Here is a 19,838-nt window from a genome sequence, read left to right on the forward strand (position 1 = left end):
ATACGAACATAAGCTCATATCGTTACAGACTTGAATTCCAACCCTCTCACCATTTAGTTGACTAAATCCTTTCCAGCTAAATAGCCAGGGGTACGTCAAGGTATTTAAGGTCCTTTTAAGTAACCTTACCCCAAACCTTATTTTTATATTGTATGTTCTAGTTTTTATCTTGTATTATTTTAAGCAGTTTTATGTCAGGCATATATATTTTTACTTCCTGTGTTTTAATGCAGATCCTAGTCTGCATTTTATAACTTTTATTGTATTGTATTGTATTGTGTTGTGTTGTGTTGTATTGTATTGTATTTGTAATGGCCATTGACCATATGCAATAAATAGAACTGAACTGGAACATATTTGGGGACAGATATTCAAGTTTGCTCAGAAGCAAGGCTGTCTATAGATTTTTAAATTTATCCAGCTTTCCCCAAGTCTCCCTGTATTAGCGATGCCAGGTCTACAGGCTCCGTGCTGATATGGGAGCCTGACTAGGAACTATTTACATGGCTTTTCCACCCCAAGAAACAGGAGAGGGGGGCTTTGTGGAGGTTATCACTCAAAAACAACTCGCCCCGGTGGTTCCTGATCCTGATAGAACATTTGAGCACAGAAACTCACAAGCAGTGATTCATAATCTTGTGGCGAAGATCCACTCATGTGCACATTGCTAACTGCATCAAAAAAGTGCGAAGACGAAATTGTGTGATCAGACTACCCAAACAGCTTGAGTTCACAAGAGGGTGTTCAGATATCCAGACATGTGCAGTGAAAGCACTGGCATCCATAAAGACTGGACTTTCCCTGGTGTCAAATAACTCTGATTTGAAGATGGGTCAGAACAGGGTGCCAGCAACTGGGAAACGGAAGGCAGATGTTGCTGTCTGTTCATGCACCTTAAATCCAGAAGGGAATAGCAGTGACATCAGACCAAACTGCTCATCTGACCACAGCCTTATTATGACTTTTTCCGAAAGATGCAAAATTGTTCTGGAATCCTTTCAGGAAATAATGCAAGTACAAAAAACATCCAGCTTTTTTGAATGAGATGAAATCAAATTTTCTTTGATGCTCAGGAGAATGTTAGACTTTGGCTGGGGAGACGTTTGTTCAAAACACTGCTTGGACATTCAAGAAACCTACAAGGGGACTTGGGGAAAAAACATTCCATGTTAGTCTAACCTATCTTGCAAAACAGGGAGACGCCCATAGCCAGGATTTTGTAGCTTGTGCAGCATTTTCCTCCCCTGGTGGGGCTGAAGTTCTCAGTGCAGAAAGAAAAAGCCATTTAGTCAAAAGAAAACTGTTACCAGGATAGGTCTCTAAATAGCAAGCTGTCAACTGATTTAGATGGCAGTTCTCAGCTGCTGCAAGTCAATCACTTCTGCCAGCTTAAGAAACAATTATGATAACAAGCCAGCAGGTGAGGGCAATGACTTCAATAGTCAAGAAAGCTAACAGGCAGAAAAATTCTCTTGAAGGAGATCCGTTGTTGACACAGAGTTAGAAGGGATCCTAGAAGTCACCTACTCCAACCTCCTTGCTCAGTGCAGGAATTAGACAACTACAGCACCCCACTAGGGGTGTGCAAAAAAAAAATGACCCGATTTGGATTTGACCCGATTTGGATTTGACCTAATCGGGCAGAATCAATTTCCAATGGTATAAAGACTCCCGCATGTCAATTTTGGCAGTAGGGAGCCCATTCAGGAGTCTTTCGGACAGCCAAATGTCAATTTGGCCCCCATTATATCCTATGGGTCATTGAACTCAATGGCAAAAACTTAGGGTATATTCTGGGGGCTGTAGGGGAGGGGGTTTGAGGGAGAGGCTCCAAACTCACAGGTTAGCTGCTGGAGCCCCTTCCCAAGATACCAAGCAAGTTCTTGAAACTTGCTTGGTGTCTTGGGAAGAGGCTCCAGCAGCTAACCTGTGAGTTTGGAGCCTCGAAGTGTGGGGCCTCTCCCTCAACCCCCCTCCCCTACAGCCTCCAGAATATACCCTATGTTTTCGCCATTGACTTCAATGGCCCATAGGATATAATGGGGCCGAATTGCTGCCGAAATTCGGCGGCAATTCAGTGGCAAACCAATTCAGATCAAAGAATCTGAATCGGTCCGCAGCACCCCGAAATGGGCTCGAATGGGCCCTTTTCAGGGTTGCAATCATTTCGGACGAACCGAATGCCCATCTGTACACCCCACTTTGCTAAGAAGAAGAAGAAAAAGAGGAAGAAGAGGAGGAGGAGATTGGATTTATATCCTGCCCTTCACTACCCAAAGGCATCTCAGAGCAGGTGGGGCTGAGAGAGCTCTGACAGAAACTGTTTTTTTTCCAAAAACAGCTGTGCCAGAACTATGGCTTGCCCAAGGTCATCTAGCAGGTGCAAGTGGAGGTGCGGGGAATCAAACCCATTTCTCCCAGATTAGAGTCCGCGCACTTAACCACTATACTAAACTGGCTTTAAAAATGTTTGAAAATGATTGGAAAAATTATTTACAGGAGAAATTATTGTGGGGCTGTGCCTTTAAGAAAGGGGGAGGAGCCCCCCAAAGCCCTACCAAAGCTATTGGCCTGGATCACTCCACCTGAGCTCCTTGGAAGAAGGATGCATTAGAAATGTGAAAAATCACTGAATCATATGTCAATCATAGTGACACGAGGCTTAGACAATTCAATAGAGGACTTCTTGGATGTTCTTTCTTTGTCAGCCTTGAGGGTGTGACAAAGTATTTGCAAGTGAAGCATTAATCAATGGCCCATGTCAAAAGGGTCATTTAGAGTGCCTGAAATTAAAATGGCTGTTTAACAGTATTCTCTGTAAAAATGATTTCCCTGTTGATGTTCTCTCTTAACTGTATGGCTGCATCAAGATGTGCTAAAAAAGTTTAAAATGGGCGTTCACAGCTTCAGCAACATGGCGGACAATGCTGTGCCCTTCTCTGCTCTTGCGTTGAAACATATCCATTGCAGCCCCTTCACTGCTGTCTGGGGGTCTCCAGGAGGTCAGACGAAGCCCCCAGCTGTCACTAGGACCCAGGGGGATCCAAAAGAGACGGCACAATTGTATAGAACGATTCGGTCTTTAACCACCCTGCCTTAGAGCAGTCAAAATGTTAGGGAATTGGATATAGGCTATGAGGCTTTTGCGAGCAATTTTGCAGATAAAGTCTTGCTGCTCCGCCACGACCTCCCGGCCACACTTGAGACAGTATGCGAACTCGAGGCCCCATGCGCGTCTTCTGGTCCCGTTCTGGATTGTTTCAGCCCTCTCAGCCTAGAGGACATTGACAGATTGGTCTCAACTGTACGTCCAACCACATGCAGCCTTGATCCATGCCCCTCCTGGCTAATTAAAGCTGGCCGCGAGGGGTTATGAGGCACTCTTAGGGACTTTATCAATGGGTCCCTCTTGTAGGGCCTTTTCCCAGGGGCTCTCAAGGAAGCAATGGTCCGCCCTCTCCTAAAAAAACATCCTTGGACCCGGCCAAATTGGCCAACTATCGGCTGGTCTCCAATCTGCCCTATCTGGGCAAATTAGTAGAGAGGGCGTTGGTGAAGCTTTCTGGATGACACTTCCATGCTGGATCCCTTCCAGTCTGGCTTCCACCCTGGTCATGGGACAGAGACAGCACTGGTCACCCTCATGGATGACCTTCGGGGGCATCTGGATCGGGGCGGGATGGCGGTGTTGCTGTTGTTAGACCTGTTGGCAGCGTTTGACATGGTCGACCATCAGCTCCTCGCCCACCGCCTCACTGACGCGGGGATTCGGGGGCTGGCCTTGCAATGGCTCGTCTCCTTTCTCCAAGGTTGGGGACAAAGGGTGGAACTAGGGGAGGAGATGTCCCGAAGACACCCACTAGTTTGTGGAGTGCCCCAAGGGGCAGTGCTCTCCCCAATGCTATTTTACATCTACATGTGCCCCCTTGCCCAGATTGCCTGGAGGTATGGGCTTGGGTCTCACCAATATGCGGATGACACCCAGCTCTATTTGTTGTTGGGAGGTCGGTCTGACTCTACCCCAGAAGATCTGGACCGAGCGTTGCAGGACATGGCAGGATGGCTTAGGCTGAGTCATCTGAAACTGAATCCGACGAAGATGAAGGTTCTTTGCCTGAATCGGAGTGGCTCGGGTTAGGGGGCCCTCTTCCGTGGGGTGCCATTGGTGCCAGCACTGAGGGTCAGGAGTTTGGGTGTGCTCCTGGATGCCTCATTGATAATAGAGACCCAGGTAGTGGCCACTGCCAAGGCAGCCTTTTACCACCTTCGGCTGATTAGGCAGTTGGTCCTCTTCCTCGAGCGCAATGATCTGGCTTCAGTGATCCACACTATGGTCACCTCGAGGTTAGACTACTGTAATGCTCTCTACATGGAGCTGCCCTTGGGGCAACCTCGGAAGCTGCAGCTGGTGCAAAATGCGGCAGCCAGGTTGTTGATGGGTCTCCCCAGGTGGGAGCACATCCATCCTGTGCTGAAGTCATTGCACTGGCTTCCAGTAAAAGGCGAAAGATTTAAGCGATCTGAAGAGAAACCAGAGTAGCATTCCAGATTCGCTTCAAGGTGCTGGTTTTGACCTTTAAAGCCCTAAATGGTCAGAAGCCTGCCTACCTGAGGGACCACCTTTCCTCATACATTCCTCCAAGAGCACTGCGGTCTGGATTGCAACACCGCCTGGGCCCTCCCTGGGCCTAGGGAGGCCAGGTTGATGGTAACCAGGACCAGGGTGTTCTCCCTGGTGGCGCCAAGGCTGTGGAACAAGCTCCCTAATGAAATTAGCGCACTACGGGACCTCAAGCAGTTCCATAGAGTGATGAAAACTGTTTCACAAAGTGTTTAAATAAGAACTGACTGCACCAGCTGGGACACACTAGAACTTTACCATAGGATGCCACCGTATTTATTTAGTTTTACTGTATTTATTGTATTTTATATCTGTAAGTGCTGGTTTTTATATTGTATGTTGTTTTAAATTGTTGTAAGCGGCCCTGAGCCGCTTCGGCGGGAGGGCGGGGTAAAAGTCCAAATAAATAAATAAATATGTTGCTAGGAAAAATAAAAAAGATTTCTAGACAAAATCATGCTGTAAAAAACCAACTGCGCTGAAACTGATAAAAAGGAATGTGCAGAAAAAAACGATTACTGTTTTTGAAGTAACCTAAGGTTAAACTGATTTTGAAATGGTAAACTGTTGGAAAATCAGTAGTTATAGCTAATCTGTGGCTGCGGTCACACGGAACATTAGCCATGCTAGAGAGACGGAAGATAGGTGGGTTTTCCGGGCGTGATCTCACCGCAACATCTGGGAAGCATAGAGCTCCCATGGCTCACCCGAGGCTTCCCGCCGAAGATGCGGGGTAAAAAACTAGTACCGCCGAGGTACTAGTTTCTGGTAACCGCAGGGCAAGGGCGGGCGTCTGATCACGTTTCCGGTGGCATCCGGCACCCACCCATGTCCCCTTGCAAAAAGGTTTTTTTTCCTCCAAGTCTCCATGGATGCGCACAAACACCCAACAGAGCATGCACATACTTTGGTGTACAGAAAAAAACCAAACCCGTTTGCCGCACCGCACCACTTCTTTGCCACGCCGCAGGATTGTCCTGTGATCAGCACCTCCCCCCTACCCACGGGACCTCCACGGGACCTCCACGAAACCTCCATGGGACATCTGATCGTGCTACTGTGCATTATTTTTCCCCAGTGAAAACAGCCACGCCTCCCCCCCGCAATATCCGGCCCGTGTGACCGGGGCCTGTAAATATGTGGGTTGACTGTGATAGTATTTTCTTTTTCTTTTCTCTCTCCTTTTTTCTGTTTGCTCTTTGAAATATTAGGAGGCGCTATTATTGAGAAGAAAGAAAAATGAGTCCTGGTATTTAAATACAGAATATTTATTTAAAGTACTCAAAATTAGGATAAGTATTAAAATTAAAGAATGAGACAAGGGGAGAATAACTCTAGGTGGCTTGTGCTGCAACCAATAGTTAATTTATTTTGAGGTTCTGGGGTTGATGCATGGTTTGGAAAAGCTTAAGAGAGGTATGTGTTGAAATATCTGTTTGTTGAAGTACTTTGCTGTAATAAGCATTTTTCTCGTTTATTTTTTGTGTGTGTTTGGGGAAAACCAATAGAGGAATAATAAAACCATCCAGGGCTTTAGAAAGAAAATCAGACTTCTAGTCTTTCCAGAATTTCTTTGAGGAGGCTTAGCAGGCTGCTTTGCATAACAGCTATTTTAAGCACCCCCACCTGGTTGGGAAGGTCCAAAAAGAGTCTAGAAGGGCTGGGTACTGATGAAAGAATTTTCGCCTTGATTAGTCATTGGCCTCTGACATTGTCTGTTCTTTTTGTTGTTCTTTTTGGATTGTCACACCAGAACTAACAGACTTTCTATTATAATGGAGATTCAGGACATGAGTTACTGGAACACGTGCCCCTATGGATACAAAGGATGATATGTAGAGGAAGATATGTATACTAAAGACAATATACAGGGAGTGTGAAACTGCCTTATTTGCTTTAAGGTACATATTATGTGAACACATTGACACGTGAATCTGTCTTACACTGAATCTAGCCATTGGTCCATTAAGATCCACATTGTCTACTCAGACTGGCGGCAAATCTCCATGGTCTTGGGCAGAGGTCTTTCACATCACCTACTGCCAGATATTTTAACTGGAGATGCTGGGGATTGAACCTGGGTCCTTCTTCATGCCAGGCAAATGCTCTACCTCTGAGCCACAACCTTTAATCAGACTGGCAGGGGCTCTCCAGGATCTTAGGCAGAGATCTTTCACCTCATCTACTGACAGATATTTTAACTGGAGATGTTGGGGATTGAACCGGGGGCCTTCTGCATGCCAAGCCGATGTTCTACCACTGAGCCACAGTCCCTCGCCAAAGTGGTAAAAGAAGGAGCATTTATAAAATGACTGGGACTATGAACTGTCATTGAGTATAGGATGGTTATTTTTTTCTTTATGTATTATCCTAGTATTCCTGATCTGTTTATTTTGTTGTTGTTCAGTCGCACAGTTGAGTCCGACTCTTCGCAACCCCATGGACCAGATCATGCCAGGCCTTCCTGTCTTCTGCCATCCTCTGAAGTTTGCTCAATTTCATGTTCATTGCATCTATGACACTGTCTATTTGAGCTTCAGTTTCATTATCTGGCCTTCCAGGGAGCAGTCAGGGTTGATTTCTTTTAGGATTGACTGATTTGATCTTCTTGCAGTCCAAGGGACTCTCAAGAGTCTTCTCCAGCACCATAGTTCAAAAGAATCTGTTCTTCCGTGCTCAGCCTTCCTTATAGTCCAACTCTCACAGCCATACATTACTACTGGGAATACCATTGCTTTGACCATGCGGACTTTTGTTGGCAGGGTGATGTCTCTACTTTTTATCATGCTGTTTAGGTTCGCCATGGCTTTCCTCCCAAGGAGCAGGCATCTTTTAATATCTGTTTTTATACTCACTGTTTTTATACTCATCGATTATTTTAAGTGAGGATGCCTGGGATTGAACCTGGGAACTTCTGAATTGCATGCAGATGCTCTACCACTGAGCCACGGCCCCTTCCCAAACGTGTTATGAGTGAAAACAACATTTTCTAGATGATCAAATGCCTCCTGAAAAGCCCCTTGCTAACTTTTTTGCATTACTTGTTCATTGCCCAATCAACCAAGCCATTGGTCCCACACTAGATCTGTTACCCAAACTGGACGCAGAGAAGGTGGAATCAGTTTTTAAAAGGATTCCAGAAAGGAGTAATGCAAGACCCTTGTAACCTCTGTATACCAGGGTGGATCTCGGTAGGGGTAACCTACAATGAAATTATGAAGAAGAAGACTTAGAGTGATTGTAAACACAAATAATTTTATTGTGTACAAAACAAAAAAGGAGTAAAAATGTCAAGAACCTACACTAAGCACCTGAGAAATAATTCCCTAAGTAACCACACACACACACACACACACCAGTAAAAGGGTGCCCTTATAAAAAGGAAAAAAGGGAAGAAATTGTGAAGTTTTAGGGAAGGGGCATACAACTTGAAATCCTGGGCTTGAGGTCTGGAGAGGTCCAAGGAGAAGAGCGAGGGGTTGGAAGGGGGGACCCCCTAGCACAGTTGCAGAGAAGAAAGGGAAATGAGTGGGCAAACCTGACACACCTTCCATTGAGTTGGGATGGTCTTATAACGGTGAAGGGTCTCTAAGGTCCTTTCTGCACTAGACCTTAAATTGTGGTACAACCTTGTCCCCGAACTTACATTCTACATTATGTGTGAGTTCACCCCTGTTATTATCTTGGGGTGTTTTTACATTCTACACTTCACTCCATTTCACCCCTGTAATTATCTCAGGGTATTTTTTTGTTTCCACATTACACTGAGGTCACCCCAGTTTTGCCCAACACTTGTCCCGGGATAAACGGATGCTGTTATAGCCAGGGATAAATGCAAGGTACTGTGTCGCGAGTTGAACTCTGATAAAACCAGGGATGAGATCCAAGTGCAAGAAGGACCATAGCTAAGCCGGGGAACCCACTTTCCCAGGAACATGATTGGTCGAAGATATGAGGTTTGAATCTCACTGGCTGGTTTAAAGTTAACTGCTGTCAAACTTTGTTGGGGAAAAAGTGCAGAAAATACCTTGATTAGGCTATTGTGAGCCAAATCTGTATGGGCCCAAAGAGCCTGGCCGAGGCAACACGAGTAACACACTTTAATTAGATTGAAGTGAGCCAGATCTACATTGCCACAAAAGTTTGGTTGAGTCAAGATAGCTCCTGAAACAGGATGGAGAGTAAATTAATGACCTGAGTGCCCTTCTTGAGTGAGTAAAAGGAAGGGAAAAGATGAACCAGGCGTTGGTTAATGGAATGGCAACTTCCTTGGGCTGGGCAGACACCTCTGGGGAATGCTAGGATATTCCAGTGTTGAAAAGTCTTTTGTTATGGAGAACCCTGACGGGGGAGATAGCACTTAAAATCAGTTGGTAATGCCAGCACGCACAACCTCTTGCCTGGGCATTCATGGTTGTACCCAGGTGTCTTTGAGAGCCAGTTTGGTGTAGTGGATAAGAATGAGGACTCTAACCTGGGAGAACCGGGTTTGATTCCCCACTCTTCCGCATGCAGCTGCTGGTGGGACTTTGGGTCAATCATAAGTTCTGTCAGAGCTGTTCCCAAGAGAGCTCTCTCAGCCCCACCTACCTCACAGGGTGTCTACTGTGGGGAGGGGAAGGGGATTGTAAGCCACTCTAAGATGCCTTCAGGTAGTGAAGAGCAGGGTATAAATCCAATCTCCAATCTTCTTATTCTCTTTATGAGACTCCCCGGGTTTCAGGTCCCCTAGCACTTAGATTCTAAAGGGGGGGGGGGTCTCAAAACAACTAAGTCCAAAAGAAGATGGGGAACTACTAACTAAGGGAGTCTCCACCAATGTTCCCTCTAAGCTGTGGAGTCTTGTGAGCAAAAATTCTACTTTGTGAGCTACTGACATTAAAGTTGTGAGTGAATGATTTGGCTACTGAATACATTCGTTTGCTTTGGAGTCATCCGTCCTGAGCTAAGACAAAAATGTGTGAGCTGGAGGCTAAAAAAACTGTGAGCTAGCTCACACTAACTCAGCTTAGAGGGAACACTGGTCTCCCCACGGGAGAAGGGGATGGGCTCCTGTTCTGCCAGCACTGCCACCATCTCCGTGAGGTCTGGAGTTCTCCCAGAATTACAACTGATCTCCAGACTACAGGGGCCAATTTCTTTGTAAAGGTTTCCCTTGCTTGAAAGCAAGTCAAATCCAACTCTAGGGGGTGGTGCTCATCTCCGTTTCCAAGTTGAAGAGCCAGCGCTGTCCGAAGACGTTTCCGTGGTCATGTGGCTGCCCTTCCCACCGAAGCGGTATCTATTTATCTGTTTGCAATTTCTTGCTTTCGAACTGCTAGGTTGGCAGGAGCTGGGGTCAGAGATGGGAGCTCACTCCATCACACGGCACTTTGGTCTCAAACTGCCGAGCTACTGACCTTCTAGTCTGCAGCTCAGCGTCTTAACCTCTGAGCCACCGCGGCCTCTGTCGGAAGTGGCAGATTCAGAAGGTGGACTCCAGGGCATCATGTTCCCCCTTGAGTTCATTCATCTCCCAGGTTCTGCCCTCCTCCCCAAGTACCCCCCTCCCCCCAGTTTTCAGGAATTTCCCAAGATAGAATCGGCAGTTCCTCCACCCAAAACGGAGCCAGAAAGCCAGATAGGGACAACCGAGCAAGCATAACGATACAGTATTACCAAATACACTGTCAGTTTGAACAGTAATCCTGGCCCTCCTGATGAATGACTAATGTAGTATACAGTGGTTGTTGCTGTTGTTGTTATTACCAAACTGAGGGCAGGTTGGTTTTGGTTCTCACTAGGGCTTTTTTTTAAAAAAAGAGAGAGAGATGCCAGAACTCTCAAGAGGAAAATGAAGTTTTCAGTCTGAATACCGAAAACTCAAAAACGTTTGGACCTTTTAAAAAGAATTTTGTTGAAGAGGTTCCAGAATTCCGTTTTGGCGCATTCCCCCAGGGGGAAAAAAGCTCTGCTTCTGTCCAAGGCATTAATGAAAAGCATTCCACCTTTGGGCTCTGACCGAATATAAACCACCAAGTCTACAGTTCAGCAAGATTATCATGTATCCAAATAAGCAGGGGTCATCTCCTGCAGGAGTGCACAGGAGCAGAGCTCTGGAAGTAAAGAGCCCAGGGGGCGGGGACATGCAACAAGCCCCACCCCCTGCTCCCAGCAGCCCTCAGTCAGAGCAAGAAGCAGGTGTGGTGTATGCAAATAAGTTATGTTAATGAGTTATGCTAATGAGCTCCTGCACCTCTTTTTCTATGGAATGACCCCTGCAAATAAGTATATGCTTCATTGTGGCTGATGTTCCTTCCCCTCATCAATGATGTGTTCACTTAAATGTTTGGAGAAGAGGTGGTTGAGGGGGGACATGATTGTTCTTTTAATATATTTGAGAGGCTGTCATTTGGAGGAGGGCAAGGAGCTGTTCCAGTTGGCAGCAGAGGAGAGGACCCGAAGCAATGAGTTTAAATTACATGCAGAAAGGTATTGGATGGATATTAGGAAACACATTTTTCACAGTCAGAGTAGTTCAAAGGTGGAGTCAGCTGCCTAGGGAGGTGGTGGGCTCCCCTTCACTGCCAGCTTTCAAGAAGAGGCTGGGCGAATATTCATCAGAGATGCTTTAGGCTGGTCCTGCATTGGGCAGGGGGTTGGACTAGACAGTCTGTATGGTCCCTTCCAACTCTATGTTCCTATGATTCTATGAAATGGAGTGATAGTGATATTTCATAATGTATGATGGTGGGTGAATCACAAGCGGGAATTAAGATTGCTGGGGTAAAGATCAACAACCTCAGATATGCAGACGATACCACTCTAATGGCAGAAAGTGAAGAGGACCTAAAGAGCCTCTTGTTCAGAATAAAAGAGGAGAGCGCAAAAGTGGGCTTGAAGCTCAACATAAAAAAAAACTAAGATCATGGCATCCGGCCCCATCACTCCTTGGCAAATAGAAGGGGAAGTCGTGGAAGTAGTGACAGACTTCATGTTCCTGGGATCCCAGATCACCGCAGACTGTGACAGCAGCCATGAAATTAAAAGATGCCTGCTCCTTGGGAGGAAAGTGATGGCGAACCTAAACAGCATGATAAAAAGTAGAGACATCACCCTGCCAAAAAAAGTCCACATGGTCAAAGCAATGGTATTCCCAGCAGTCATGTATGGCTGCAAGAGTTGGACTATAAGGAAAGCCGAGCACCAAAGAATAGATGCTTTTGAACTATGGTGCTGGAGAAGACTCTTGAGAGTCCCTTGGACTGCAAGGAGATCAAATCAGTCAATCCTCAAAGAAATCAACCCTGACAGTTCCCTGGAAGGCCAGATAATAAAACTGAAGCTCAAATACTTTGGCCACCGAATGAGAAGGGAGCACTCACTGGAGAAGACCCTGATGCTGGGAAAGAATGAAGGTCAAAGAAGACGGGGACGGCAAAGGATGAGATGGTTTAGACAGTGTCATAGATGCAATGAACATGAAATTGAGCAAACTTCAGAGGACAGCAGAAAACAGGAGGGCCTTCCAAGATCTTGTCCATGGGGTCGCGAAGAGTCGGACTCGACTGTGCGACTGAACAACAATTATGCTGGTAGCCATCATTACCTCCCCTGGCAATGAACATCACAGTTTAATTGCTTGTTCCGTAAAGACATAAATCCTTTTGTCAGTTCATCTAGCCCAATATCCTGTTTCACACAGTGGCCAACAAGCTGCCGTAGAAGGGCAAACAAATAGGAAATAGAAGGCAAAGCCTCTCTCAGTGGTTACCTTCTAGCATTAGTAATCAGAGGTTTATTTCCTCTGGATCCAGAGATTTACTGCCTTGGCCTGCTTCAGTCATCATGGTGATGCTCTCGTCACTGTATTTAGTGGAGGAGCTGTGGTTCAGTGGAAGAACCTCTGCTTGGCATATAGAAGGTCCCAGGTTCAATCCCCAACCTCTCCAGTTAAAAGGAGCAGGTAGTAGGTGACGTGATGTGATGTGAAAGACCTCTGCCTGAGAACCTGGAGACCGTTTCTGAGAAGACAATGTGGACCTTAGAAAAGAGCAAGAGTCTGGTAGCACCTTAAAGAATAACAAAATATGTGGCAGGGTATGAGATTCCATGAGTCACTGCTCGCTTCTTCAGAATCCTCAGTATCTGAAGAAGTAAGTGGTACTTCAATATTTGAAGTATCTGAAGTTCTTCAGTATCTGAAGAAGTAATCTTCAGTATCTGAAGAAGTAAACTCATGGAAGCTCATCCCCTGCCACATATTTTGTTAGACCAATTTCCCACAGGCTGCTGCTCCACCCTTGCTCAAAAAACAGCATCAAGAAGACGGGGAAATCGGGTGAAGTTGCGGGTCAAAATGTGGCTGACGAGCAAATAGTGGGAAATTGATGCATACGATCGGGGGAAAGGAAAGAGCGAGGGTGGAGCAGCGGCTTGTGGGGAATTGGTCTTAGTCTTTAAGGTGCTATTGGACTCTTGCTCTTTTCTACTTCTACGGACAGATTTCTACAGATCGTGTGCATGTGTTTATGTGCATTCTCCACAGCAACATCACACTGACTAGAAATGAATGCTGGCCCAGAAATGTTACCAAACCACGAGGATGATCTAACAAAGCTCTGCTTTGCCCCCCTCCCCATTAACACTGTAAAAAGGCAAGACTGCTGAGAGAAGGGAAAGAAGAGCGTGAAAGAGGAAAATGGGAATGCAACACCATGAGAGGGACATCTTCAAAGTGCCAGAGAAATATGTGTTTATGTCCCACCAAGAGGAAATGAAGAATGCATCTGCTCGAGAGATTTACCTTTGGCATCAAGTCTTTACATGTCATAGGTCAGTTTATTTATTTATTTTTATATTTCTAACTCGCCTTCCCCCACAAGTGAACAAAGAAGGGGTGGTATGTAACCCTCATCATCCTGCCTGCAAGACGGAGCTCTTCCACCAGGCTTTTGAGTAGGAGCCGCCACTACTACCATTACCACCATTGGTAGATTTGAGGGGTGGCCCCATGAAGATCAGCCATGACCTCACTGTGATCAGTACCGCTGGATGGGGTTGATTAACATCTATGGGTCTTAATCTCCCTATTGTTATGTAAGATACTGGGGAGTCCATCTTGCAAATTTGACTCCATCTTGTTAAATTTTGATTGTCATCACTGAGCACTTTAATGTGTTATCTTGTTTTTATGTTGTTTTATGCTTTGACAGAAGGTCAAAGAAGACGGGGACGGCAAAGGATGAGATGGTTGGACAGTGTCATAGATGCAACGAACATGAAATTGAGCCAACTTCAGAGGACGGCGGAAGACAGGAGGGCCTAGCGGGAGCTGGTCCATGGGGTCGTGAAGAGTCGGACTCAACTGTGCGACTGAACAACAACAACAGTGCTTTGGTACATGGTGCCCTCTTGTAAGCCACCCTGAGCCCGCTTGCAGAGAGGGTGGGGTAGAAATGCAATAATAATTTTTTTAAAAAAACTAAATAAATCCCTGAATGATACATTCTAAAACCCTCCCCCAACTCTTTCCTCAAGTATTATTCCAGACTAGGGGACCCTGAACTGTCTCTGAATTTGGTTTCAGGTGTGCCTCGAAATAGTTTCACAGAAAGGAAACTGTGAAATATGAGGAAATGGGGAAGGAGAATTACTAATAGTTAAATCACTCGTGGAAGGAATTTTGGGTGTTACAGAAAGGGAGAATGTTGCCGTGAGTTAATTAAAATCTTGTGAAAACAAAAGGGTGTCATCCTCTCAGAGGCCTGAGGGACGTGTATAAAAACCTCAGGAAACAGAGGTGTAGCACAATCTCCTCTTGACACAGAGACTCTTCACTCGAGTTCTTTCCTTTGGAAACTAAGGTAAGTTTTTTCTTCTTCATCATCTCAAGATATCTTTTAATATTGGTGGTGGTTGACCAACTAGCCAGGCATAGAAGTTCATTGCACCAAAATGTTACCTCTTTGGCTTCAGCGTGTAGAGCCAAGAAGGAAAGCTAAGCTTTTCTTCTTCTTCTTCTTCTTCTTCTTCTTCTTCTTCTTCTTCTTCTTCTTCTTCTTCTTCTTCTTCTTCTTCTTCTTCTTCTTCTTCTTCTTCTTCTTCCTCTTGGTATGCATATCAAATTTGTGGGTTAAGCTAAAATACCTGTAACCCAGTCCAGAATAGCCAAAAGGTCATGGAATACTGAGGAACATTCTAGTATTCTTGTTGGAAAGTATGGTAACACCAGTTTGGTGTAGTGTAGTGGTTAAGTGCGCGGATTCTGATCTAGGAAAACCGGGTTTGATTCCCCACTCCCCCAGTTGCACCTGCTGGATGGCTTTGGGCAAGCCATAGTTCTGGCACAGCTGTTCTCAAAAAATAGCAGTTTCTGTCAGAGTTCTCTCAGCCCTGCCTACCTCACCGGGTGTCTGTTGTGGGGAGGGGAAGGGAAAGGAGTTTGTAAGCCGCTCTGAGACTCCTTTGGGTAGTGAAGGGCGGGGTATAAATCCAATCTCCTCATCATCCTCCTCCTTTGGCTGTGGTGGTATCAGGGTCTCAACCAAGTGAAAGGTTTTCTATCACTTTGCTCATTAAGGGAGGGGTGATTGAGTGACTCCAGGAGATATTTCCAGGGGAATGAGGGTCTCCAGGGCTTATTCTTGTAGAAAAAGCCCAGCAGTAACTCATTAGCATAACAGGCCACACCCAACAGCAGAAACCCATTAGCATATTAGGCCACACCCCATGCCTTCCCTTGGCTTGCCTGGGCATCCTGTGGCTGCGGAGAGCCCAGGCAAGCCAGCCCTTGGACAGGCCAGGGAAGGCACGGGGAGGCATTTAAATGCTTCCCCGATCCTTCCAGGGCCCCCCTGGCCCGCCCACCTCGGAGTCACTGGGGGGGTCGCTCTCCAGGCCTTCCCTCTGTAGCCACACACACAGAGGTTTTGGCTGTAGTGGGCGTGGCCAACTCTGAAGCCAGCCAGAACTTCGTTCCTGTGCGTTCCTGCCCCAAAATAGCCCTGAGGGTCTCCTTTCTGCAGGAAAGCATGCTGTGTTGATGGAAGGATCTGCACTTAAGAGCTGGATTCAAGCTCATTAGCACCTTAGAGACCAACAGGGTGTTCATGGTATAAGCTTTCAAGAGTCAGTGCTGTCTTTGTCAAATACAAGTCAGGACAGAGGTCCTTAACCGATGAAGGGAGTTTTGACTCCTGAAAGATCAGGCCACGGAAATGTAGTTGAGCACATGAAGCTGCTTTATCGTGACTCAGATACTTGGTTCGTCAAGGTCAGCACTGTCTACTCTCCAGGGATGCAGACAGAGGTCTTTCACGCCACCATCTCCCTGATTTTTTCAGGCCTGTAGCCAGGATTGTTTTGTTTGGGGGGGCATTTAAATTTTTAAGGGGGTGGTTAACTTACAATTAATTTAATTAATCTGAATGCCTGTCTTCAAAAGGGGAGGCTCCAAGCCTGATTCTAGCCCTTCCTTTCAAGGGTCGGAGCAGCAAGCACATCAATTTTTAAGAAGGGGGAACTCAGAGGACATTGAATTGCCTTCAGAAGGCATTTCAATGCCTTTTGAGTTCCCTTCCACAGAGCAGGAAAGCTTAGAAGGGCACTCGAGAGTGGTACCTTCAATACATCTCCAACAATCCCCCTTCCTGCTGGCTCGGTCCTGCTGTAGACCCCCTAGGTCATGGTGAGTCTTTCAAAAGCATTCCCATGAGCCTTTGGGAAGCATGCAAACATAATATTTATGGCATGGCTATTTGTGGGGCAGGGCTTTTAATTAAGGGGGCAGTGCCCCCAAATGCCCCATTGTAGCTACAGACCTGGATCATCTGCAGTCAAGTCCAGCAGCCCCTTAGAGACCAACAAGGAAGGGACACGGCTCAGTGGTTGAGCATCTGCTTGGCCTTCTGTACGCCGAGCAGATGCTCAACCACTGAGCCGTGTCCCTTCCTTGTTCGTCTCTAAGGGGCTGCTGGACTTGACTGCAGATGGACACAGCTGTCCTCTGATAGTTTTCATGAGTTAAGGCAAACCAATGTCTGGGGGCAGGAAACACTTCCCCCCCCTTTCAAGTTGACTAAAAGGTAAAGAGAATTGTTTCAAGTGGCTCAGGTGGTAGGATGGACTGGCTTTTGACAGATGTCGTTTTCATGTTTTTCTTCCCTTGCTTGAGTTGAACCCGTGGTCCTTAATATTTGCACAAATTTATGCTTCATACCACAAAATCTATCCTAGAAAACATATTTTAGTACATCAACAGATCAGTGTTATATATGAACTGAAGCACACTATACACGCAAAAATGCATGTACGAATCACATAGCATGCTTATATAGTAGAAACACACCTACAAAACTAGGGTCAAGGTTTCCTGTAAGTAAATTAAAAACCACGGGATATATCCCATGATAGAACGCTTACACAGTTATTCCAACTGCAATCTCCGAAATTACGTGGAATTTTTACATTGGCTAGGTTAATGCTTTACCATCAGCAATTTTATTTGGAAGATTCCAGGGTATTCGTTTTGCCAGTAGGCTTTGCCCTTGTACATGTGAAACTATTGAAATAGTGTACCGTGTACTGCTTGAATGTTGTTATTCTGCTGGCATTAGACAACAAATTTTATCACCAATTTTGGGTACTGTGTCAGATTGTTCCAGGCTGAACAAACTACTCTTTCTGTTAAATAGCACCAGGGGTCATTTCGTAGAAAAAGAGGTGCAGGAACTCATCAGGAACTTATCAGCATAACTTATTTGCATATACCACACCCCCGGACATCACCGGAAGTGTGTCAGAAGGCAACACCCACCGATCAGGCTCCACTGGACTGTTTTGGATTCCTAGCTATTGGGGGAGGGGGAACGTGCAGATCTGTCCTCGCAGAGGAGGGAGCGCTTGTACCTAAATAAAACTTGGTCTTAAAGGTGCCACTGGACTGTTTTGGGTTGCTAGCTATGGGGGTGTGTGCAGATCTGCCCTCACAGAGGAGGGGGGCTCTGCAACTTACCTGGCTGCTTTTTGCTCCTCATGGCCCGACTGAGGGCTGCTGGAAGCAGGGGGCGGGGCTTGTTGCATGTGCCCACCCACTGGGCTCCTTACTGTTGGAGCGCCGCTCCTGTGCGCTCCCACAGGAAATGACCCCTGAATAGCACTGAGGAAAACGTAACTGAACTTGTGGCAAAGTTTTTTACTGGCTGCTGCCTCTTTACGCAGTAAAATTTTGTAGGTGCTCAATGTAGGGTAATTTTTAACGGAATTCTATTTTATGCAGGATCTGGTCTTTTTGTTTTTATTTCTCAGGCACTATGCTTTTGCTTTTGTGAAATTGTTTGTGGGGAGGAAATTAAAAACTTAATTAATTAATTAATTAAAACAAAAACAGCTAAATATTTTGTGTGCCAGCAAAGTGTCCAAATCATTGTTGAGTGTTTTTCTGTACACCTCCTGATTGCTATCAGGTCTTAAATGTCTCTTGGAAAATGGGTACTATGAGATTCATATCGAAGTGATCATTTTGCACTGTATCTATCCCCATCCTGTTGTGTTCCTTTAGATACCCATCGGCTGAAAAGATGGCTGCTGACGGCAACCAGTGCAACGTAAGCTGTCCTCCCATGACTGTGACCATTCAGCCTCCAGCCTTCAGGATGATCATTCCAGGACCGTCCCTCTACTGCCCTGACCAACCACTCACCATTGAGCAACACAACCCCTGTATTCCAGCCCCCCAGGCAATCCGCAGTGGTGGATACGGGTCCCTTTATGCAGGGGGAGTCTGCAGTTCCAGGGTCACTGGAATTTATTCCCAGAATTCGATGCAGAGAGGCTGGGCTGGCGGCCGTTCCTTCTACTGATGCTGTGTGCAATGGTCACAACCCTCACAAAAGAATGGAGAATTGGAAACTGGAAATCAAGAGCAACACTGGAAAAATATTCTTGATGTGTACACCTTTCATGTTATAAGCCAGTGTTTTCTTTCGTTTTTAAAGCTTTCTATCCAGGTACCTTTAAGGGAGGACTTTCAGTTAATTTTTTTTTGGGCATTTATGTTGCATTTCTTCAGTCATGGGACACAATGGGCCTCAAGAAAGTATCCCAAACAGCCTTGTATGAACCCTTCAGTCTGTGTCCTCCAACAATTCTGGGACATGTATTGAGACATACATTCATTTCTTGGAGGGGTTTAATGGCCAGGATTCCCATTCTTCATTGTTTCTCCTTGTGAGCTGTATGATCGGTAATGGTTAAGACATTAAGCAAGTTTGTCGTCAGGGAAGCATTTGTGCAATCGCCATGGAGTGCCCCTTTGTTAAGTTCTTGAAGAACCCCAAGTTTCACTGGGCATAGTTTGAAAAGCAATGTTGTAGACCATGACATGTAAAAAAAAAAAAATGATCAAGCTTTGTATCTGATTTTTCTTTTCTTGGATACCCGGAACTGTGCGATTGTGCCTGTCTTCTGTTGCAAAATAAAATCTGCACTTCATCAACACCTCGGTTTCCTGTTAATGTGATTGAGGGATGAGCCAAGGGATGTAACAGAGCATCAGCTAAGTACAGGAAGGAAAAGCTGGTTTCAGCCGGGAAGGCAGGGTAGACATTTGAAAAATAGATAAATAAATAAGAGCAGAGTGATTAACACATGGAATTCACTGCCACAGGAAGTGGTGGCGGCTACAAGCATGGACAGCTTCAAAAGGGAATTAGATAAGCATATGGAGCAGAGGTCCATCAGTGGCTATTAGCTACAGGGTATAGATAGGGGCTCTGGGGCAAGTGATGCTCTGTCTTCTTGGTGCTTGGGGGGGGTCAACAGTGGGAGGGCTTCAAATGTCCTGGCCCCACTGCTGGACCTCCTGATGGCACTGGTATTTCTGGCCACTGTGTGACACAGAGTGTTGGACTGGATGGGCCTTTGGCCTGATCCAACATTGGCGTCTCTTATGTTCTTATGTTATGTTAAGATCTGCTCTCGAAAAGTTACACTTTCAGACACAGCTTTACAGAAATAGCAGGCTGTTCCTGGGAGTACGAGAGAGAATGATTTTTTCCCCCTCCATGAAACTTTTAATTCATCCCAAGCATCTCAGAATCTTGACACGGTGTGAGCTTGTTTCTTGAGCTGTTTCCCACAATCCCCTCACAGGTCACTAACGCACAATTTCCGTGAGGTAGCACAAGATACCTGCTCTGTTCCTGCCTCTCTGCAGGCCCCTTAGTCATATCTACCT

General features: G+C 45.8%; 1 long non-coding RNA gene across 1 annotated transcript; it reads left to right on the forward strand.

The window, feature by feature from the left end:
* Positions 1 to 14,388: 14,388 nt before the first annotated feature.
* LOC107109085 lies at positions 14,389 to 19,099 on the forward strand. The gene is made up of 2 exons (XR_001482463.1): positions 14,389 to 14,466; positions 18,162 to 19,099. It is a non-coding gene; the product is annotated as an uncharacterized LOC107109085 (long non-coding RNA).
* The last annotated feature ends 739 nt before the right edge of the window (positions 19,100 to 19,838 follow it).

Source organism: Gekko japonicus, unplaced genomic scaffold, assembly GCF_001447785.1.
Source record: "Gekko japonicus isolate JY-2015 unplaced genomic scaffold, Gekko_japonicus_V1.1 scaffold3021, whole genome shotgun sequence".
Lineage (NCBI taxonomy): Eukaryota > Metazoa > Chordata > Lepidosauria > Squamata > Gekkonidae > Gekko > Gekko japonicus.